At 49.5% G+C, this 22844-nt stretch overlaps 1 long non-coding RNA gene across 1 annotated transcript; it reads left to right on the top strand.

Annotated features, from left to right (window-relative positions):
- Positions 1-443: 443 nt before the first annotated feature.
- Positions 444-3729, top strand: LOC123085681 (uncharacterized). The gene is made up of 2 exons (XR_006439849.1): positions 444-1734; positions 3493-3729. It is a non-coding gene; the product is annotated as an uncharacterized lncRNA (long non-coding RNA).
- The last annotated feature ends 19115 nt before the right edge of the window (positions 3730-22844 follow it).

Here is a 22844-nt window from a genome sequence, read left to right on the forward strand (position 1 = left end):
ATGTCGCCGAATATGAGGCACTCATTCACGGGCTCCGGCTTGTCAAAGAGCTCGGCATTCGTCGGATCCTGTGCTATGGTGACTCTGACTTGGTGGTCCAGCAGTCATCAGGCGACTGGGACGCGAAAGATGCAAACATGGCGAGCTACCGCTTCCTCGTACAGCAACTCAGTGGATATTTTGAAGGGTGCGGATTTCTCCATGTGCCAAGAAACGAAAACGAGCAAGCAGATGCCCTGGCACGAATCGGCTCCACCTGTCAAGCAATACCAACCGGCGTCGCCCTTCAACGCCTCCTCAAGGTCTGTCGGGCCATCGCTAGAGTCAGATTCTACCTTCGTGCCGGCTCCTCCTGAAGCAGTATACACTACAACAAAATCCCCCACATAACAACGCATGTCTACCAACGAATCATACCTATGTGTTGGTTGTTTGGGCCACCTCCTAGTCCCACCCCCACTTCCCATGATTTGCTAACCTCCTCGTGCCCACCTTCACATTATCTACAGGAAAAAAAAGCCTTCACATTAGGGCGCTACCTCCTCCGTCCAAGTACCACGCAGCCAAGCCAAATCTCTTCTCTCCCTGACCACAACGCCGCCGCCACCACCTCTGATTCAGCTAGCTCCGGCGCTCTGTCTCGCCGTTGCTCACCGGACCAGCTGCCCCACACTGCTCTCCTCCGACCCCCCGCCATGGCGATGTCTTCCGCGCCACTACATGCGGCCCGCAGCAACCCTAGGTGCCACAGGTCGCCAGCGCCCGCGCCTCCTCTGGTTCGCCATACTACCCAGTCCCCGTGGTACATCTCCACACGCGCGGCTGCTGGCTCGGCGGTGGTGTTGCTGCTCCGCCTCGGCAACCTCGACTCCGACGCCACTGACGGTTCAGTAAGTCACTCCTCGTCTGACCCTTGTTTTCTTACCCCACTTGGTTCTTTGTGTGGCAGGCCATGGCAGATTCTTCTTTGCCGGCCATCGTGATGGCGATCTGCGGGACCTTGATACTCATTCTGATCCACCTCCGCCACCGGCGTCCATGCCACTCCACCTTCATGAATCAGAGTATTCCTAAAGATGACGTTCTGTCCCATAGCTTCCCCTTTTCCTTCCCGCCTTTCAGATTGTATAACACTGAGCGCTTACTTGTGTACCTCTATCCTTCTCTCGTAGTACTGCTACCATGTACGACTCTGATTGAAACAACGACAATGCGAAACACAGGGAGTTTGCGTCGTTCATATCTATGTACTATCTCATTATATACATCAATGTCCATTATATGTACAGCTCACACTGTTTCCCTTCTTAATTCTTATTAATTAATTTCAATATATGATTATTTTTCATTCAACTTGGTGTATTTCATTAGTCCCCTAGAAAACATCACCGACCAGATGGCTATATGTTTCAGGAAATGATCTCTGCAGGGTGTTGTCAAGCGGAGAGGTGGAGGACTTAAAGTGGTAGAATCAGAACATCAGATCACTTGTCTGCTGAAAGCAATTCACCTAGAGGGGAAAGGGTGGCCGATGTACTGCAGGTCAGTACGATCGAGGGCAAGGCACACGTGGGTGGAGAGGAAACGCTTGCAGCTAGGTTAAAGGAAGGGCTGAGCACGATCAATCCAGTGTGGTGTTACAGATCTGGGCCTCTAGCTTGCTGTCAAAGACGCGTTCTTGCAGAGAACCTGAGTAAAGCTGTAATTCTCGCCAACGCATCAATGCAATGCAAGGTATGGTGTGCTTGAAACTTTTTGTGGAGCGTTCACTAGATAGTAGTGTTAATGCTTCTCCATGCTCTTTCAAACTATACTTCAATCTGCTAATATACATGCTTCAATATACTCCATTTGAGAACAGTTTGTTGGGATATGAGGATGAGTCAAGAAAGTCCGTTTGGACTGATTTGTATAGAACCCAATATGTTGCAAACCCAGACCTTATTTCTTATACTGTAGGGCATCATAACTGTCTGCTCAAGCGGCAGACAAAACATCATGGTGCCCTTCATTATATATGAAAATGTAGTTACTTTTTTGCGGGGGTGGTTAGCTTATTTGTATCTAGATCATCTAGAAGTTGAATGTACTGTGAACAGTGAGAACAATTACAATATTAATATACTAAGATAGCAGGCCATGGTGTATGATATACAAAAGCACTAGATTAGTTATTTCCTCCTCCACAAGAAAAGATTAGTTATGCCCTGATATATAGTTCTTAAAACGGAAGTCATTACGTCAAAACTTTTGAACTATTTATTTTTATTGCTCGAGTATTTTACTATAGGTTGCGAGTTCGATGTTGAACGGCAAATTTAGAAGAAAAAGTTCATTTGAAGGTAGAAAAAAATGTAACACAAATTATAGTTTACTGGTAAAGATCTCAGTAGAAAGTTAAGAGATGAAAACATGCAAAGCCACACAAGATAAACACTAGCCCGTGTGAATGGATAGGGGTTAACGACTAGTAGTATAAAATGCTCAAATATGGTGATTTCACCAACCTTCTTGCACATGGATGCTTCAGATAAAGAGCTACCAGGAGTTCGAGCTCCATGTTGCATTTCCAGTTTAACTTTTTTTGAAAGGTGCTTATAATATAGAAAACACTTTAGATGGAAATTCTACTGAACTTATCGCAGGTTGCTTTAGACTTTCCTTGAGGAACTGGCGACAAAATACACATAAACGAACTTTGTTAGAATTATATCCATGAACTATATTCCCAACTAGCCATACAGGATGCTGTCAAAGGGATTTTTGTTGGTCTACAGAAGCTTTGTGGAATGAAATGCACACCTGCATGACACAATTAGTTTCCATTATCTTATTAGTTCAAGTTCTTTTTGTGAGGTTAGTTCAAGTTACTCTTCTTTATTTAGTTGGCTGGACAAAAAAGTAACTGTGTGTGTGTGTGTGTGTGTGTGTGTGTGGCTATCTTAAAGTTGCAATTAACCAATCGTAGTATACAATATACATTTTTGTGTGGATACTATATTCTAGATGCATATCTATATGTTAGATATATGACTTCTCTATTTGTACTAAGAGGGAACCTTGTTCGTTACGACATGCATATCTGTATGTTAGATATATGGTCCTAATGTATGTTTGGCTTGCAACATATGGCTAAAGAAAAGAGAAAGTTTGAGGGAACAAATTTCAAGATGAGTGCTTGACAGAGTGCCATGCCTAGTTCACAATTATACGTTCTGGTTACATCTAAATCGATCCTCAGCCAGGAATAAGAAACGGCAAGGATTTTTCTTGATCATTTACAATACACTGAACTGATGTGAACCTTCCTTCGATAAATGATCAATGCCAGAATATTTAACTGTTACATGCAACCTCCATCTCCTCATGCTGAACTTTCGTTATGTTTATTTAATCTATTGCAATGGCGCTTTGCTAGTCAGCTCTAGTTCTGAACAATGGACAGCGTGATGGTGATTCATCCTATAACAATATCATAGAATGTATCTGCAGGAAGTTCATAGAGAAGCTTGTCATCCAGCATGAAGGGTGCGGGAAGATGAAGACGAAGATGATGCATGGCTAAGTTATTGATAGAATGGTGGAGAATGGGGCTACTACCAGATAGTTTTAGATTTACTATATAGAATATCAGTTTCATGGTTAATATATAGGAAATCATGTAATATATTTTTCAGATTGTGTTCCATGTAATGCAACCGAGTTGAGTAAATATATGAGATCTTTCTATTTGGTGGATTGCTGCTCCTTGCACTATTGTTTGTAATATATAAAATACCAGTATTGTTCATGCTAAGTACAGATGCTTGGAAGTGCCACACTAATTTGTTATGTGGAAATTCGTTTGTGTAGGGCAGTCAGCAACGTATATGAACTGTTGTTAGCCTGTAGATATATATGTTGCTATCTTGCAACATTTTTACATGCCGATTACCAACGCAATTGTATGTGTTGTTGTAGACCCTTCCAACGCCACCAACGGCAACGGATACTAATCCGTTGGGGTAGACCTTACCAACACATATATGGACATAGGGCAACGTACTGATGTGTTGCTAAAGGGGGATTCTTGTTGTAGTCGGATCCGACTTGAGAGCTCCAGTGGCCAGCACGGGAATTCTGGCAGGCGGCCCGGGGGCCGCGGCAGTCGCACCCGGCTCAGGGACTTCAAAACCCGGCCCGGGGACTGCAGCAGTCAGCCCGAGGACTTCAGAGCTCGGCCCGGGGACTGCACCAATCGGCTTGGGGACTTCGTCGACCCAGCAAGCGGCTGCCGACTCCAACCCGCCGCCTCCCGGCCCAACCACCCTCGTCCAAGCTGCAGTCCTGACAGTCGAAGAAATCCCAGCACCTTCATGGGCTCAGCCCATCCTCAATTTCCTAGTGAACAAAGAGCTGCCGACTGATGAGATCTCGGCCCGGCAAGTGCAACACCGAGCAGCAGCCTACACCATAGTCAACAGAGAGCTTGTGAGGCGCAGTGTCACTGGTGTCTACCAGCGCTGCGTGGAGCCGGAGCAAGGCCAAGCGATTCTCAAAGACATCCATCAAGGAGAGTGCGGCCACCACGCGGCTTCAAGAGCATTTGTCGCCAAATCCTTCCGCCATGGTTTTTTCTGGCCAACTGCTCTAGAAGACGCCAAGAGCTTGGTCCAGAAATGCAAAGGGTGCCAGAAGTTTCGTTCAAAGCCTCATCAGCTGGCTTCTGCACTCAAGACCATTCCCATAGCCTGGCCCTTTGCCGTCTGGGGCCTGGATATGGTGGGACCATTCAAGACAGCGAGGGGTGGCTTGACTCATCTGCTTGTCGCGGTGGACAAGTTCACCAAGTGGATAGAAGCAAAACCAATCAAGAAGTTGAATGGTCCGACTGTTGTGACTTTCATCTCTGACATCACCGTCAGGTACTGCATACCGCATAGCATCATCACCGACAATGGCACGAATTTCGCCAAGGGTGCCTTGGCCCGTTTCTGCGCGACGCAGGGCATCCGATGGACCTAGCGTTTGTTGTCCATCCGCAATCAAACGGCCAGGTAGAGCGAGCAAACGGCCTCATTTTGTCCGGCATCAAGCCCCGACTGATCGAGCCTTTGGAACGATCGGCCGGCTGTTGGCTCGATGAGCTGCCGGCCGTCCTCTGGAGTCTGCGTACAACTCCGAACAAGTCAACCGGCTTTACACCTTTCTTCCTCGTCTACGGTGCCGAAGCCGTCATCCCAACGGACATAGAATTCGACACCCCTCGAGTCACCATGTACACCGAAGAGGAGGCAGAAGAAGCACGGCAAGACGATGTCGATCTGCTGGAAGAGGGTCGGCTGCTGGCACTCAGCCGGTCCAGCATCTACCAGCAGAGCCTATGCCAATACTACGACCGGAAGGTCAAGCCAAGATCTTTCCAAGAAGGAGACCTTGTGCTCCGGCTGATCCAGCGAATAGCCGGCCAGCACAAGCTCTCAGCACCTTGGGAAGGCCCCTTCATCATCAGCAAAGTGTTGGGCAACGACTCCTACTACCTGATCGACGCTCAGAAGCCTCGAGCACGCAAGAGGGACGACTCCGGCAAGGAAATGGAGCGGCCATGGAATGCAAATCTCCTTCGAAGATTTTATAGTTGATGCAATATGTACCATGCTACCTTTTTGTATTAAAGTACGAAGACTCCGGGTCCCCTGAGAAGAGCTCGGGGACTGTCCTCTTTTATCTATATGATAAGAATTATGCCTATGAGTATGTCATTTTTTGTTATGCCGCCGGGCACCGGGTTCGACTAGTCGACCCGGGGACTTGCCGTCTTGTACTATGCAATGCTTCCTGCGGCCGGACAAGTAATGTGTGGCACTTAAGCCATCTCCTGCCAGAAGCCGCAGCTCACAGAGCGACTGCATGGTGGGCAGGAGCAAGGTAGAAAGGGTGCCCACGTGAAAAATGGCTAAGGACACAAAGCATGTGCATAGTCTAAGCCGGTTTCCCGCCTTTTATGACCGACTGTTGAGCAGCCGGCCCGACGTTTTCTACTCAATTCGCTAAAGAGCTCTAAATGGCTAAGTACTTGCCCTCCCAAAAGTAGCTAAGTACTTGACCCAGCAACAGTCTGCAGAGCGGTTGTTTGGCTGGCAAGACGACAACCAAGGGAAGGCGGCAAAGGAAAAAGCCAAAGAGCAATAAGCGAGAAAAGATAGAACTCGGAAAAATATTTACATAGTAAAGGCCCTTGGCCGATCTTCAACTGAAGTTCAAGATACACCCCGCGGGTGGAATTGTGCAAAAAAATAACAAGTTCATCGAGACTGACAGACAGGTGAAGTAAAAGATAAAATGGCGGCCTAGGAAGCGGCAGAAGGGTTCGGAGGACCGGAGGAGTCGGCGGTGTCAGTTGCCGGAGCGGCCGGCTGGTCGGTCTCCGCTTGGTCGCCTCCGGTGGCAGTTGGCTCAGTTGGGCGCGGCTCGTTGCTGGAGGCGCGGTTGAGCTGAGGTTGGCCGTCCGCTCCGACCTCTGGCGCCTCCTCTTCGCCTTCCTCCTCCGCCTCACCTTCTTCCTCGCTGCTGGAGTCGATCACCTCCGCCGAGTCTTCGCCGACTTCCAGGTTTAGCCCGAACCATTCTAGCGGTGCCTCGGTGCCGTCTTCAGCTCGCTTCGGGACGAAGACGCTGGTGTCGGTATACTCGGCGATCGACGCCGCACGCTTGACGAGATCATCTTCCACGACCGCCAACTCCTCCTTAGCCTCTAGCCGGAACATGGCTAGCTAGGCCAGACTCAGCCCAGGGTACCACGCCTTGACGAACTCCAAGGCCCGGCATGCTCCAGCCCAGGCCGAAGAGCCCTTCCAGGCCTCAAGACGGCCGGCCGCTACCTCCAGCCAGTCGGCAGTCCGACTAGGAGTATGCGGTGCCGGCATGTCTAGCCACAGGGCGGCGATCGCCTGGGCGCCGACACGCTGAAGCCAGCGCAGCATCCGGTGGGCCGGCGGAAGGCGGGCCTCGATGCTCAGCATCTGCTCATTAAGGGTCCGGGGGGCGTTGGCGGCGATTTGCGCACCGTCCGCTCTCCGTCCTTCGCGATCAGCCTCGATGGCCTGGTTGGCGGCGTTCGAATGGCCGGGTGTCAGGACCGGTTTTCCAATAAAACATTTATTGAAAAACCGACCATTTTATAAGACCAGAATAGAAGAATCCTCCTTACTGGTAGACAAATCCTTGATACAGAAATCCAGAAGTACTAAATATTATACAAGGTTGAGCTGAGGCTGCTCAACAATTTTATTACAAGCACGCCGATATTATACATAAAGGCGGATATGACACAAAGGGTATGGTGGCATAACTATTGACTCGTAATAAAAGTGGTGGTGGATATGTCACAGTGAAGCGGGTGACATGACTCCAAAATCTTACAGCTCATCAAGCGCCGGAGTGAGGCTTGATGATTTTATTAGGGTAGCGGAAGCGTATATAATACAAGTGACCAACTCCAGGATCGCACGGGACTGACTGGGACTCCTCTAGGTGTCGGACTCACTATCGTACTCTTCATCCATAAGATCGCCTTCGTCAACATCTGGCCAAATCAACAAGCCAGGTGAGTACTTTGAATGTACTCGCAAGACAGTTTGGACATAAGATATAACAAATGCAAACATGATGCACATGAGCAGATTAGTAATGCACACTCAAGTAATAAATTTGCACTGCGCGATAAATGAAAGGAAGTCAGGCGGTAGTCCTCCCGAAATCCCAATAAAATAGCTGAAGACCGATCGGATGTCTGAAGCGACGCCTCGAAAGGTAAAATAAATTAACATGCCGCAGTCGAGCGTCAGGGCGACACCACATAAAGGGCTTATATTGAAACATAAATGACAGTGCGTGCCACAGTCAGACGTCTAAGCGACATCTCGAAAAGTGCTTAAAATGAAAGTAAATAATAAGGATGCCACAGTCGTACGTCTGAGCGACATCACATAAAGGGCTTATATCAAAGGTAAATAACAAGAATGCCACAGTCGGACGTCTGGGCGACATCACATAAAGGGCTTATATCAAAAGTAAATAACAAGAATGCCACAGCCGGACGTCTGAGCGACATCACATAAAGGGCTTATATCAAAAGTAAATAACAAGAATGCCACAGTCGGACGTCTGAGCGACATCACATAAAGGGCTTATATTTCGTCATTCGAATTCAAGTAGCTCGTGAAAGTAACATCATCCCAAGGGATACTCGGTACATAAAAATAAACTGGTTAGTCCATCCATAGGAATAACATTCAGCCCGGTTTACCATTCTCAGTTTCATGCTTATTCTCCAGAGACTGTCACTGAGACTGACACTGAGACTGGCACTAATATGTTGATCAAAGTCCTTGACCATGGATATGGTTACTCGACTGGTTTTGACTCTGCAGAGTTTGTACTATTTACCCACAGCCAACGGATTTTAGTAGTCACAAAGGACTAGTTTCATTTACGGTATTTTAGAAGAAACACATCTAACCAGTACACACCCATTCCACATTCCGCTGCCAGGAATCACCCTAGGCAAAGTTCAAGAAAAAGTCTAAGATGGGGAGGCTACAACCTCGAATAGCATGGGATCAAATTTATATCGCGCGCTCTAAGGGGTGCCCCCCTCTCAGTCCCAACCGGAAACACCAATGCCCCCTGACCGGATGATGGGCTTTAATCCAGGGCCATGGAACCCTCATCACGGCCCCTCTATTTGGTGTGTACAAGGAAAGAGGTTTGCAACTTACTAAACTGCATTCTTTGCAGAAAAACATGTGGTAGCACGGAAGGGGACGAACGGGAACAAGACTTGATCCACGTTAATACTGGAGTTAAACAACTGATATAAAATTGGCATGCTTCAACAATACCAGCTTGCAACCTATCATGCCACCACATGATCAGGTTATATCACCATCATAAGAACGCATCAATATCGAAGCTCACTCGCAGCTTACTTTGCATGAAATATAACCTTCACAAATGCTCATATAAACATGCCATGCAAAAACCACTCAAGCAAACATGAAAAACACTCATCATATCAAAGGTTCAAACATGCTTGCCTGGTTCGGTGTAGTCGGAGTCTAGCTCGGCGAAGTTTGTGGCTCCGTCACCTCCTTCGGTATCAACGTTATAAAAGAAATCGGATACTAACGTAAATACCGTGCGTGCATAAAAATTGTTCCAAATATTTTTAAAATAAATATGGTAAAAAACTAGATAGGAAAATAAAGATGACAGAAAAAGAATCAGCTCAAAATCATCTTTTGTTTATAAGTTATAAAGGTTTTAGTCCAGGGACTAATCTGTGATGAAACGGAAACTTTCCAAGGGCTAGTTTAGAAAAATAGAAAACACTTCAGTTAGAAATACGCCAACCCAAAGGGGAAACGTACTTTGCTCGAAGGCGCTTTTAGATAACGTTTCGAATAAGAAGGGAGAGGCTGACGAGGGGGTCCCGCATGTCAGATTTAAAATCTCACCGTCGACCGAAGCAAACGATGATCGCCGGGGACGATCGACGGCGATCCAGAGGAGGGCAAGGGTATGGTTGCACTCACGGGACAATTCCGCGTCGGTGGGTGGTGGACTTGGTCGTCGGCGAGCACCACATCGACGGCGGCTTCCACTCCGGCAGACGGCGGTTCAGTCGAGGATGGATCCCTCCGAAGAGAGCTGCGAACGCCAAATTGAAGCGCGGGTCAGGGAAGTGGGTGTACTAGGAGGCTACTGGCACAGTTTGGGAGGCGGGGGTGCTCTCACCAGAGAGAATCTTGCCGGAGCCCGAAGCGGATCGGGGCGGCCGGAGTCGGGGAAGAAGGCTCTCCTGAGGCCCTCTGATGAGCGTGGCGACGTTCTGAGGCGAGGAGGGGAGGTGCTGGGTCGAGAACGAGCTCGGGGCCTCTATTTATAGCCAGCCCGAGGCGGTTGCTGAGAACGGGATTTCTCTGGCGAGTAATTACGGTGAGGCAGTGGTCGGGCGGGAGGTTTAGGTGACTGGGCAACTTCGTATTGGTCCACCAGCACCACTCAACGGCTAACCTGGTCGGATTTGGCCTGTTCCCGTGGTTTCGACGGAACGGAGCTCACGGGATCGTCGGCGGCAGAGAGCACGCTCTGTGCCTCTCAGGCCACGGTGATGGTTCTATAGCACGCACAGGGGAGAGGATGGCCACGCGGAGGCTCTTGGTGGTGTGGGCGGTGCTGGACGGTGTCGTCCTGCAGGGCTGGCCCCTGCTGGCGGCCATGGGCGGTCCTGCCACCACGGGAGGCGCCGGAGTTGACGCGACACGTCACCACTGATGCTCGCAACCGTCCAGACGACCATGCGGCGCGTTGGATAAGAAGGAGGAGCAGTGAGCAACGAGCCAATGAGAGCACTGGCGAGATTGACACTGTCGACTGACGAAAACGACACTGTCTCTGAACTGAAACACTGAATTCTGAATTTGAACAGAAACAGTGCACACCAGCTGTTCGACGAAATGTTTTAAGCATGTGGAAAAATTTTCTTGAGCTGAACCTTGGTGAGGTGATCTCTTGATGCATCTAGAGACTGCCTGATTTATCTCAGAATTTTTGGAAAAGAAAAAGAATGAAATTCACCAAAAATGGCAAATCTGGTCCAAACTCGCAGCAGGCCAATTTTGAAAAATTTGAACTATGGACTAGCAGATCTTGATGGATCTAGGTTGAGAGTACTAAGGACTATCCAGAGGAGTTTATTTGGGACCAAGACTCAAAGGCAATCTGGTAGTTCCTTTGTAAACCACCAAAGTCCAAATAAATGACAGAAAATGATTTTGAGGTTAAAACAAATAGAAATAAAAATCTAGGAGAAGTTGAACCTTGCTGGACTTGATGCTTGACTTGACCCAAAGTGGGGAGGTGGGGTTTGGAAGAAGGTTTTCAACATAGGTCATGCCAAGAGAGTAATTTTTTTGAATGGGGAAGAATAAAATTTATAATTTATAGGAATTCTTTTTAATAAAAAGGAATTGTAAAAACCTTCCAAAATTATTTGTGTTGAGCCAACACAAGATGAAAAAACCCTTAAGACCAAAGATCAAGATTGGGAAGAACCCATAAAAAAATACTTGTCACAAATGGAATTTTTTTAGAAGGAGAGTCTTTAAAAAAAATTAAATAACCTCCTTCCAAATAATTAAAGAATTTGATAAAAACCAAATCAAAGATTTTGGAGTGTTAAACCGGGGAAGAAGTCTGCCGAGACAGAAGCGAAGAACAAAACTAAAGGATAGAAGCCGGCTCGACCAACAGCCGGCAGCTTAAGGAAGAAAAACAAAAGAGGGGTGGCTCACCATCGATGATATACTCAATCTCGTGGAAGCCGGAAGTCAGCATCGCCTCCTTGTCAGTCCAGGAGGAGCGTTCGGCCGCAAACTCAGCAAGGAGGAAGGTCTCCATGTCCTCCGCCTCCTTCTGGGTCTTCTGGAGGAGCTCCTTCTGCTCTGCCAGTTGCGTGACCAGCCGGTTGCGCTCTTCAGCCAGCTTGCCGCACTCCTCCTCCTTAGCACACAGCGCGGTGTTGGCTTCGCCCAGCTGCTGCTGCTGCAAGGTGGCGTTGGCTTCTGCGGAAGAAAGAAGAAAGCAAGGCATTAGTCGCCAAACAAAGAAGAACAGCCACCGGGGAGATCCGGCCCGACTGCTCAGCAGTCAGCCTGAATCTCGGGGACTACAGCCCGCGGGTGCGCCAGCACGCCCCCGCAGAGAAAGAAGGGGACTTACTCCGGCTTTCCGACAAGTCGGCGGTCCGCTGAGCTAGCTCTTGGACGTTGGAGTTGAAAGCGGTCACGCGAAGGTTGTGGTAGTCCTGTGACAAAAATTTCGGATAAATGTTAGTGCTTGGAATTCGCCGATTAGAGTTCCGAGCCGCCTGCTCAGCAGCCGACCCGGAACTCGGGGATTACACCCAGTGGGTGCGCTGGGGCGCCCCCACCGAGAATCACAAGAAACAGAAACAAGGAAGAAGGAAATGTACCCGGATGGCCTCTCGCGACGCCAGATGCGCCTTATTGCGGTTCCTGATGGCTTCGCCCTTGGCTCGGATCTTGGCTTGGACGTCCAAAAGCGCCCGGTTCAACGGGCCTGTCCTGCCTCCCCGCACCCACCCAGTGGGCGCGGCGCTCGTCGCCTTGGTGTCGGGGATCGAGGAGCTCACAGTGCCAGTCTCCAGCGGACGTGGCGCCGCGCATCGGTGTGCCGACCTCGAGAGCCAGGCCCGTCGCCACCTCGTCTTTAGTTGGCGGCAACGGCGGGTCCGCCGGCTGCCCACCTGGCGCGCTCCCGGATGGCGGCGGTGGCGGCACGATTACGTCTGGCGTGGCGGTGTCGCCGCCGCCCCACTCCATAATCGGGTTCTCATCGCCGACTTCCCCAGTCTGCGCCGTGAACTCCGGTGGTGGCGGTGCAGAGTTTAGAGGGACGACGAACACTGCCGACTGGCGGTGTGTGGCTTCTTCCGCACGCTTCTTCTCCGCGTCGGCGGCCCCGGCTTCCGCCGGCTTCTTCAGGGTGGCGACCTCCGCCTTGTCGGCTTCTGCCTTTTTCAGGCGGGCGGCTTCCCGCTCCTCTCACGCGTTCTGCTCCGTCGCCTCCCGGAGATCGGCGGCCGGATCAATCCGCCGGGTGGTGGAGGAGGTATCTGCCGACTTCATGATGGAGCCAGTGGCCGACTTATCGAGAGAGAGCGGGGCCCTAAAAGTCAAGAGCGTAAAGCAAAGGAATTTCAGACAGAGTCAACGAAGAAAAATTGAAGGCGCAAAGGAAGGTAGCACTTACGCAGAAACCAGCTGTGGCATCTTCACCTCCTTGCGGAAGCGGTTGGCCTTCGCGGCCGCTTCATCCCGCTTGGTCGCCGCGGCCGAGCCCTTGGGCTTCTTCGGTCGGCTACCGAACAAGCTCGTCCCAGCCCTGCGCTTCTTAGCGCCGCCTTGGGCGTCCGGCGCGGCAGACGAGCTCGTGCCCGGCTGGCCGACTCCTAGCTGGTGGCGCGGGGCGACTTCCCCCGCGTCGTCATCAGGCCAATCCTCGAAGCTGGCTCTGAGCTTCGGGCCGCCTACTTCGTCGCCTCCTCCCTCGGCATCGTCCTCCAAGGCCACCGCCCCCAATTCGGGGTCATCAACGTCGCTCTCCGCCCGGTCAGGGAGGAATTCGCGGTTCCGCCCGTAGTGTCGGCTGCTGGCTGGAGGAGGGGGCTCTGTTCAAAGGCCGGTTGGTCAGGCCGAACAAGACGGACTCGGCATACAAAGAAAGAAAAAAACAACTCACCATGGACGGAGGGTTGGCGTGTGAATACGACTCCTTGCTGAACCGCCACTCTTCCATGAGCTCGCAGTTCGCAAGATAGTTCACCATGAAGGCGACCTCCGCGTGAGGCATCTCCTTGGTGCACAGCCGACTCGGGTCTCGATGCCCGCTCATTTGGCAGATCATGTGAGGGCGGCCCTGGAGCGGGAGCACTCGACGCGCCATGAAGGCGGCCAGCAAATCAGGCCCGGTCAGGCCCTCCGACTATGTCAGCACTCGGAGCCGCGCGATGGTGGCGGCTCCAGCAGGCATCAGCGTCCTGGCCCAGTACGGCCAGGTGGGCTGCCTCCCAGCTGGCGGGCCAGCTGCGTAAGCCCGCAAGTTGACCCAGTCGCCCTCCGCGGACATGCTCTTCACATAGAAGTACGACCGCTGCCACATCTTCACTGACTTTATCAGCGTGATGGGGGGAAACGGGTCGTCGGCGCCCGACCTCCGCACCGCGATGAACGCGCCGCACTAGGCCGGCACGCCCGCGACGTGGTTGCCGAGCTTGGAGTAGAAGAACTCCCCCCAGAGCTCGATGGTGGGGAGGACGCCCAGGAAGCCCTCACACAAGGTGATGAAGGTGGACAGCAGCACCACCGTGTTGGGGGTGAGGTGGTGCGGCTGGAGACCGTAGAATTCCAGGAGGGAGCGGAAGAAGTTGCTCGCCGGCAGGCCAAGGCGTGCAGGCAGTGCGAGCAGAAGACGACCCGCTCGCCCTCCCCCAACGCCGGCGATATCTCCCTCCTTGGCGCGAGGCAGACCCTCACGAAGTCCTTGCTGGGCAGCCGCCGCGTCTAGCGGAGGAAATCGACGTGGTCGTCGTGAACCTCGGAGCCATCCCACGCTCCGGAGCGCACCGTGGGGGGAGTGACGGTGGAAGAGGAGCTCATCGGGAACGAATCACCGTGACGCTCAGCGCAGCTTGGGGCGCAGCGGCGAGAGGAAGAAGAAGGAGAAAGGAATGGAGAAAGGAATGGGCTACGAAGCCGAGGGGGCGGTCATGGGATTTACTGCGCCCACGATCCCACGCCCCCACGTTTAACGCGCAACAAAACTGCGCACAGTAACTCTGTGGGAACCCCAACCGCCCGCCTCAGCCGTAGCATATCCGCTCGCGCACCGAGGCGTGGTAGTGGCGGGCCCCGCCCGCAGTTGTGTCCCATCGCGGCGTGGATTGGTGGACGGGCCCGGCCGCTCGGCGACCACGTGGCATAACCGTACAGGACGACGGCTTGGATGCTTAGCTAGCACGCCACTGGCTTCCCGCCGACACGTTTGAGGCTTGGATAAGTTAGACTGGGCGCGGCCAACTCCCTCCAGTCGGCCCGGCAAAAGTCACACAAAGCTCCACCTTAGGCACTCGGAGAAGAAAACTGCTGAGGCTCCTCAGTTGCTCAGCCGCGGCACCTCACTAGCTTCGGGGACTACTGTCGGAGTAATGGGCCACGGGTAGGCTAACCCGGGGCCCAGGACCTTTCAAGACACCGGGACAGATTGCGCCCCTTAATATGCCAAGGAGAAGAGCCGTCTTCTGGGGGCGGCTGGAGGAACAGCCGGCTGCCCGTATCCGGTCGAGTCCTAGAGGCAAGGCCAAGACAAGCCGACTCCTACTCGGCGGCTTCTAGAGAAGGCGGCCCCGAGGAGTCGGCCCACAGCACCAACGAAGCCCGTTCCCTCATCAAGGGGGACGGGACAGGGATTGGCTACAGTATAGCCCACCCCTCCCTATTTCCAGGGGCTGGCGTGGTCACAGTGCACCGTACGGCGGAGATCTCCGCCCGGCGTAGCACTGTTTCCATGCCATCCCTGACATCATCACAGGCAGGCGGAGTCCTGCTCCCACGACGGCCTGTCGGTACGGCCCAAGGACGACGGGCCCCACCAGTCAGCAAGAGCCCGGAAGATGGCGACGATCCCACCAGTCGGACCCGAGGGAGGTCGGCCCCCAGGAGTCAGCCCGCCCCTTCCTCGGGACCCACTCGCCGTTAACTAGGCGAGATGTGGAGTGGATACAGTAATCGCCCGCCAGGCGGCGGAGCTATAGCCACAACCCCTTGACCGAGCCCGTGTCATTAGAGATGTGGCAACAGTGATCCGCAGCCAGCAGGACCCGCAAGCGACGGAGGCGGCCTATCGGCTCCATACCAGACCAGCCGGCGGGGCCCACTAGGCGGCGGGCCCCAGCAGTCGGCGGAGAAGCCGGCGACCAAAGAGACTGACAGTCAGGCCCTGTGCCTGGCCGGATTACCATTGTAACCCTGGGGGTAGGCCTATATAAACCCCCCAGGGCACCCATGCAAAGGGTTCCCAACCTGTTAGAACTAGACCAGATCATAGAGGAAGGAGAGAGCTAGCCCTGCCTTCTCCTACCTCTAGCATACAGCTCAAGGAGCGCCTTTGTATTCACTTGTGCCTTAGTGATCATGTGGAGACCCCGCGGAGCAGGACTAGGGGTGTTATCTCCTAGGAGAGCCCCGAACCTGGGTAAAGTACGCCGGCGTTCGTGTCTATGCCTCATCCCGCTTCCGGGCACCAGCGACGTTTTACTCGCTCCCACCATGATAAGCCATCCCTTGGCATATGTCACACCCAACCCCCGACAGAAACCTAGATCGGATATGAACTCCTTCATCTAGACTCCTTCATTTGCTGCTTCTGAAGCAACTATGTACTCCGCTTCACACGTAGAGCCCGCTACGACGCTTTGTTTAGAACTGCTCCAACTGACAGCTCTGCCGTTCAATATAAACACGTATCCGGTTTGCGATTTAGAATCGTCCGGATCAGTGTCAAAGCTTGCATCGATGTAACCATTTACGATGAGCTCTTTGTCACCTCCATAAACGAGAACATATCCTTAGTCATTTTCAGGTATTTCAGGATGTTCTTGACCGTTGTCCAATGATCCACTCCTGGATTACTTTGGTACCTCCCTGCTAAACTAATAGAAAGGCACACATCAGTTCTTGTACACAACATTGCATACATGATATAGCCTATGGCTGAAGCATAGGGAACAATTTTCATTTTCTCTCTATCTTCTGCAGTGGTCGGGCATTGAGTCTTACTCAACTTCACACCTTGTAACACAGGCAAGAACCTTTTCTTAGCTTGATCCATTTTGAACTTCTTTAAAACTTTATCAAGGTATGTGCTTTTGAAAGTCCAATTAAGCGTCTTGATCTATCTCTATAGATCTTGATGCCCAATATATAAGCAGCTTCACCGAGGTCTTTCATTGAAAAACTCTTATTCAAGTAAACTTTTAGGCTATCCAGAAATTCTATATCATTTCCAATCAGCAATATGTCATCCACATATAATATTAGAAATTCTACAGAGCTCCCACTCACTTTCTTGTAAATACAGGCTTCTCCAAAAGTCTGTATGAAACCATATGCTTTGATCACACTATCAAAACGTTTATTCCAACTCCGAGAGGCTTGAACCAGTCCATAAATGGATCGCTAGAGCTTGCACACTTTGTTAGCACCCTTTGGATCGATAAACCTTCAGGTTGCATCATATACAACTCTTCTTCCAGAAATCCACTCAGGAATGTAGTCTTTACATCCATTTGCCAAATTTCATAATCATAAAATGCGGCAACTGCTAACATGATTTGGACGGACTTAAGCATCGCTACGGGTAAGAAGGTCTCATCGTAGTCAACTCCTTGAACTTGTCGAAAACCTTTCACAACAAGTCGAGCTTTGTAGACAGTAACGTTACCATCGGCGTCAGTCTTCTTCTTGAAGATCCATTTATTCTTGATGGCTTGCCGATCATCGGGCATGTCAACCAAAGTCCACACTTTTTTCTCATACATGGATCCCATCTTAGATTTCATGGCCTCAAGCCATTTTGCGGAATCTGGGCTCATCATCGCTTCCTCATAGTTCGTAGGTTCGTCATGGTCAAGTAACATGACCTCCAGAACCAGATTACCGTACCACTCTGGTGCGAATATTACTCTGGTTGACCTACGAGGTTCGGTAGTACCTTGATCTGAAGTTTCATGATCATCATCATTGGCTTCCTCACTAATTGGTGTAGGTGTCACAAGAACCGTTTTCTGTGATGGACTACTTTCCAATAAGGGAGCAGGTACAGTTACCTCATCAAGTTCTACTTTCCTCCCACTCACTTCTTTCGAGAGGAACTCCCTCTCTAGAAAGGATCCATTCTTAGCAACAAATGTCTTGCCTTCGGATCTGTGATAGAAGGTGTACCTAACAGTCTCCTTTGGGTATCCTATGAAGACACATTTCTCCGATTTGGGTTCGAGCTTATCAGGTTGAAGCTTTTTCACATAAGCATCACAGCCCCAAACTTTAAGAAACGACAACTTTGGTTTCTTGCCAAACCATAGTTCATAAGGCGTCGTCTCAACGGATTTAGATGGTGCCCTATTTAACATGAATGCAGTTGTCTCTAAAGCGTAACCCCAAAACGATAGCGGTAAATCAGTAAGAAACATCATAGATCGCACCATATCTGGTAAAGTACGATTACGATGTTCGGACACACCATTACGCTGTGGTGTTCCGGGTGGCATGAGTTGCGAAACTATTACGCATTGTTTCAAATGAAGACCAAACTCATAACTCAAATATTCTCCTCCACGATCAGATCGCAGAAACTTTATTTTCTTGTTACGATGATTTTCCACTTCACTCTGAAATTCTTTGAACTTTTCAAATGCTTCAGACTTATGTTTCATCAAGTAGATATACCCATATCTTCTCAAATCATCTGTGAAGGTGAGAAAATAACGATACCCGCCGCGAGCCTCAATATTCATCGGACCACATACATCAGTATGTATGATTTCCAACAAATCTGTTGCTCGCTCCATAGTTCCGAAGAACGGCATTTTAGTCATCTTGCCCATGAGGCATGATTCGCAAGTACCAAGTGATTCATAATCAAGTGATTCCAAAAGTCCATCAGAATGAAGTTTCTTCATGCGCTTTATACCAATATGACCTAAACGGTAGTGCCACAAATAAGTTGCACTATCATTATCAACTCTGCATCTTTTGGCTTCAACATTATGAATATGTGTATCACTACTATTGAGATTCATCAAAAATAGACCACTCTTCAAGGGTGCATGACAATAAAATATATTACTCATATAAATAGAACAACCATTATTGTCTGATTTAAATGAATAACCGTCTCGCATCAAACAAGATCCAGATATAGTATTCATGCTCAACGCTGGCACCAAATCACAATTATTCAAGTCTAAAACTAATCCCGAAGGTAGAGGTAGCGTGCCGACGGCGATCACATCGACTTTGGAACCATTTCCCACACGCATCATCGCCTCGTCCTTAGCCAATCTTTGCTTAATCCGTAGTCCCTGTTTCGAGTTGCAAATATTAGCAACAGAACCAGTATCAAATACCCAGGTGCTACTGCGAGCTTTAGTAAGGTACACATCAATAACATGTATATCACATATACCTTTGTTCACCTTGCCATCCTTCTTATCCGCCAAATACTTGGGGCAGTTCCGCTTCCAGTGACCAGTCCCTTTGCAGTAGAAGCACTCAGTCTCACACTTAGGTCCAGACTTGGGTTTCTTCTCTTGAGCAGCAACTTGTCTGCCATTCTTCTTGAAGTTCCCTTTATTCTTCCCTTTACCTTTTTTCTTGAAACTGGTGGCCTTGTTGACCATCAACACTTGATGCTCCTTCTTGATTTCTACCTCTGCAGCTTTTAGCATTGTGAAGAGCTCGAGGAATCGTCTTATCCATCCCTTGCATATTATAGTTCATCACGAAGCTCTTGTAGCTTGGTGGCAGTGATTGAAGAACTCTGTCAATGACACTATCAACAGGAAGATTAACTCCCAGTTGAGTCAAGTAGTTATGGTACCCAGACATTCTGAGTATATGTTCACTGACAGAACTATTCTCCTCCATCTTGCAGCTGTAGAACTTATTGGAGACTTCATATCTCTCAATCCGGGCATTTGCTTGAAATATTAACTTCAACTCCTAGAACATCTCATATGCTCCGTGACGTTCAAAACATCGTTGAAGTCCCGGTTCTAAGACATAAAGCATGGCACACGGAACTATCGAGTAGTCATCAGCTTTGCTCTGCCAGACGTTCATAACATTTGGCGTTGCTCCTGCAGCGGGTTTGGCACCTAGCGGTGCTTCCAGGACATAAATCTTATGTGCAGCAATGAGGATAATCCTCAAGTTACGGACCCAGTTCGTGTAATTGCTACCATCGTCTTTCAACTTTGCTTTCTCAAGGAATGCATTAAAATTTAACGGAATAACAGCACGGGTCATCTATCTACAACAACATAGACAAGCAAAATACTATCAGGTACTAAGTTCATGATAAATTAAAGTTCAATTAATCATATTTAAGAACTCCCACTTAGATAGACATCCCTCTAATCATCTAAGTGATCACGTGATCCAAATCAACTAAACCATGACCGATCATCACGTGAAATGGAGTAGTTTTCAATGGTGAACATCACTATGTTGATCATATCTACTATATGATTCACGCTCGACCTTTCGGTCTCAGTGTTCCGAGGACATATCTGCATATGCTAGGCTCGTCAAGTTTAACCCGAGTATTTCTGCGTGTGCAAAACTGGCTTGCACCCATTGTATGTGAACGTAGAGCTTATCACACCCAATCATCACGTGGTGTCTCAGCACGATGAACTTTGGCAACGGTGCATACTCAGGGAGAACACTTGTACCTTGAAATTTAGTGAAAGATCATCTTATAATGCTACCGTCAATCAAGCAGAATAAGATGCATAAAAGGATAAACATCACATGCAATCAATATAAGTGATATGATATGGCCATCATCATCTTGTGCATGTGATCTCCATCTCCAAAGCACCGTCATGATCACCATCGTCACCGGCTTGACACCTTGATCTCCATCGAAGCATCGTTGTCGTCATGCCAACTATTGCCTCCACGACTATCGCTACCATTTAGTGATAAAGTAAAGCAATTACATGGCGATTGAATTTCATACAATAAAGAGACAACCATATGGCTCCTTCCAGTTGCCGATAATTGTGTTACAAAACATGATCATCTCATACAATAAAATTTAGCATCATGTCTTGACCATATCACATCACAACATGCCCTGCAAAAACAAGTTAGACGTCATCTACTTTGTTGTTGCAAGTTTTACATGGCTGCTACGAGCTGAGCAAGAACCGTTCTTACCTATGCATCAAAACCACAACGCGGTATAATGATTGCTTTTTGATCTTCAGAAAGAACCGTGTTCATTGACTCCGATTCAACTAAAGCTGGAGAAACAGACACCCACTAGCCACCTGTGTGCGAAGCACGTCGGTAGAACCAGTCTCGAGTAAGCGTACGCGTAATGTCGGTCTGGGCCGCTTCATCCAACAATGCCGCTGAATCAAGAATCAACTAGTGATGGCAAGCAACATGTATATACCCACGCCCAAAACTCCTTTGTGTTCTACTCATGCATATATCATCTACGCATAAACCTGGCTCGGATGCCACTGTTTGGGAACGTAGTAATTTAAAAAAAAATCCTACGCACACGCAAGATCATGTTGATGCATAGCAACGAGAGGGGAGAGTATCATCCACGTATCCTCGTAGACCGTAAGCGGAAGCGTTATGAGAACACGGTTGATGTAGTCGTACGTCTTCACGATCCGACCGATCCAAGTACCGAATGCACGGCACCTCCGAGTCCAGCACATGTTCAGCTCAATGACGTCCCACGAACTCCGATCCAGCAGAGCTTCACAGGAGAGTTCCGTCAACACGACGGCGTGATGACGGTGATGATGTTGCTACCGTCGCAGGGCTTCGCCTAAGCACCGCTACGATATGATTGAGGTGGATTATGGGGGAGGGGGCACCACACACGGCTTGGAACAATCAACTAGTGTGTTCTAGGGTGCCCCTGCCCCCATATATAAAGGAGCAAGGGGGAGGCCAGCCGGCCCCTGTTGGGCGCGCCAGGAGGAGGAGTCCTCCTCCTAGTAGGAGTAGGACTCCCCTTTCCTACTCCTACTAGGAGGAGGAAAGGAAGGAGGAGAGGGAGGAAAGGAGGAAAGGGGGCCGGCCCCCTAGTCCAATTCGGTTTGGGCTAGGAGGCCGCGCGCCCTGCCTCCTCTCTTCCACCACTTGGCCCATGAGGCCCAATACTTCTTCCCCGTATTCCCGTAACTCCCCGGTACTCCAAAAAGTACCCGAATCACTCGGAACCTTTCCGATGTCCGAATATAGTCGTCTAATATATCGATCTTTATGTCTCAACCATTTCGAGACTCCTCGTCATGTCCCCAATCTCATCCGGGACTCCGAAATACCTTCGGTACATCAAATCACATAAACTCATAATACCGATCGTCACTGAAAGTTAAGTATGCGGACCCTACGGGTTCGAGAACTATGTAGACATGACCGAGACACATCTCCGGTCAATAACCAATAGCGGAACCTGGATGTTCATATTGGCTCCTACATATTCTACGAAGATCTTTATCGGTCAAACCGCATAACAACATACGTTGTTCCCTTTGTCATCGGTATGTTACTTGCCCGAGATTCGATCATCGGTATCTCAATAACTAGTTCAATATCATTACCGGCAAGTCTTTTTACTCGTTTCCATAATGCATCATCCCGCAACTAACTCATTAGTTGCATTGCTTGCAAGGCTTATAGTGATGTGCATTACCGAGAGGGCCCAGAGGTACCTCTCTAACAATCGGAGTGACAAATCCTAATCTCGATCTATGTCAACTCAACAAGTACCATCGGAGACACCTGTAGAGCACCTTTATAATCACCCAGTTATGTTGTGATGTTTGGTAACACACAAAGTGTTCCTCCGATAATCGGGAGTTGCATAATCTCATAGTCATAGGAACATGTATAAGTTATGAAGAAAGCAATAGCAGTAAACTAAAACGATCAAGTGCTAAGCTAACGGAATGGGTCAAGTCAATCACATCATTATCCTAATGATGTGATCCGTTTATCAAATGACAACTCATGTCTATGGTTAGGAAACATAACCATCTTTGATTAACAAGCTAGTCAAGTAGAGGCATACTAGTGACACTTTGTTTGTCTATGTATTCACACATGTATTATGTTTCCGGTTAATACAATTCTAGCATGAATAATAAACATTTATCATGAAATAAGGAAATAAATAACAACTTTATTATTGCCTCTAGGGCATATTTCCTTCAGTGCAGCGAGCTGCAACCTCTCGGTGCTGACATGCCGATCTTGATCCGCGGCGCTGAAGCCTCGCACGCCTAGGGTCTGCTCAGCCGTGGCAATGATGCGCATCAAGGCGTCGTCCATCGCGTTGTCGGGGAGCGCCTCGGCCTTGACGGGTCGTGGCGTCTTCTCGTTTTCCTCATTGAAAAGGTTGATTGCAGAGGTGACGCTTTGGTGGGTTGGCATACTTGAAAAAGGTGGATGTGCTATAGGCTGCGC

This window comes from Triticum aestivum, chromosome 4A, assembly GCF_018294505.1.
Source record: "Triticum aestivum cultivar Chinese Spring chromosome 4A, IWGSC CS RefSeq v2.1, whole genome shotgun sequence".
In the NCBI taxonomy this organism is placed as follows: Eukaryota; Viridiplantae; Streptophyta; class Magnoliopsida; order Poales; family Poaceae; genus Triticum; species Triticum aestivum.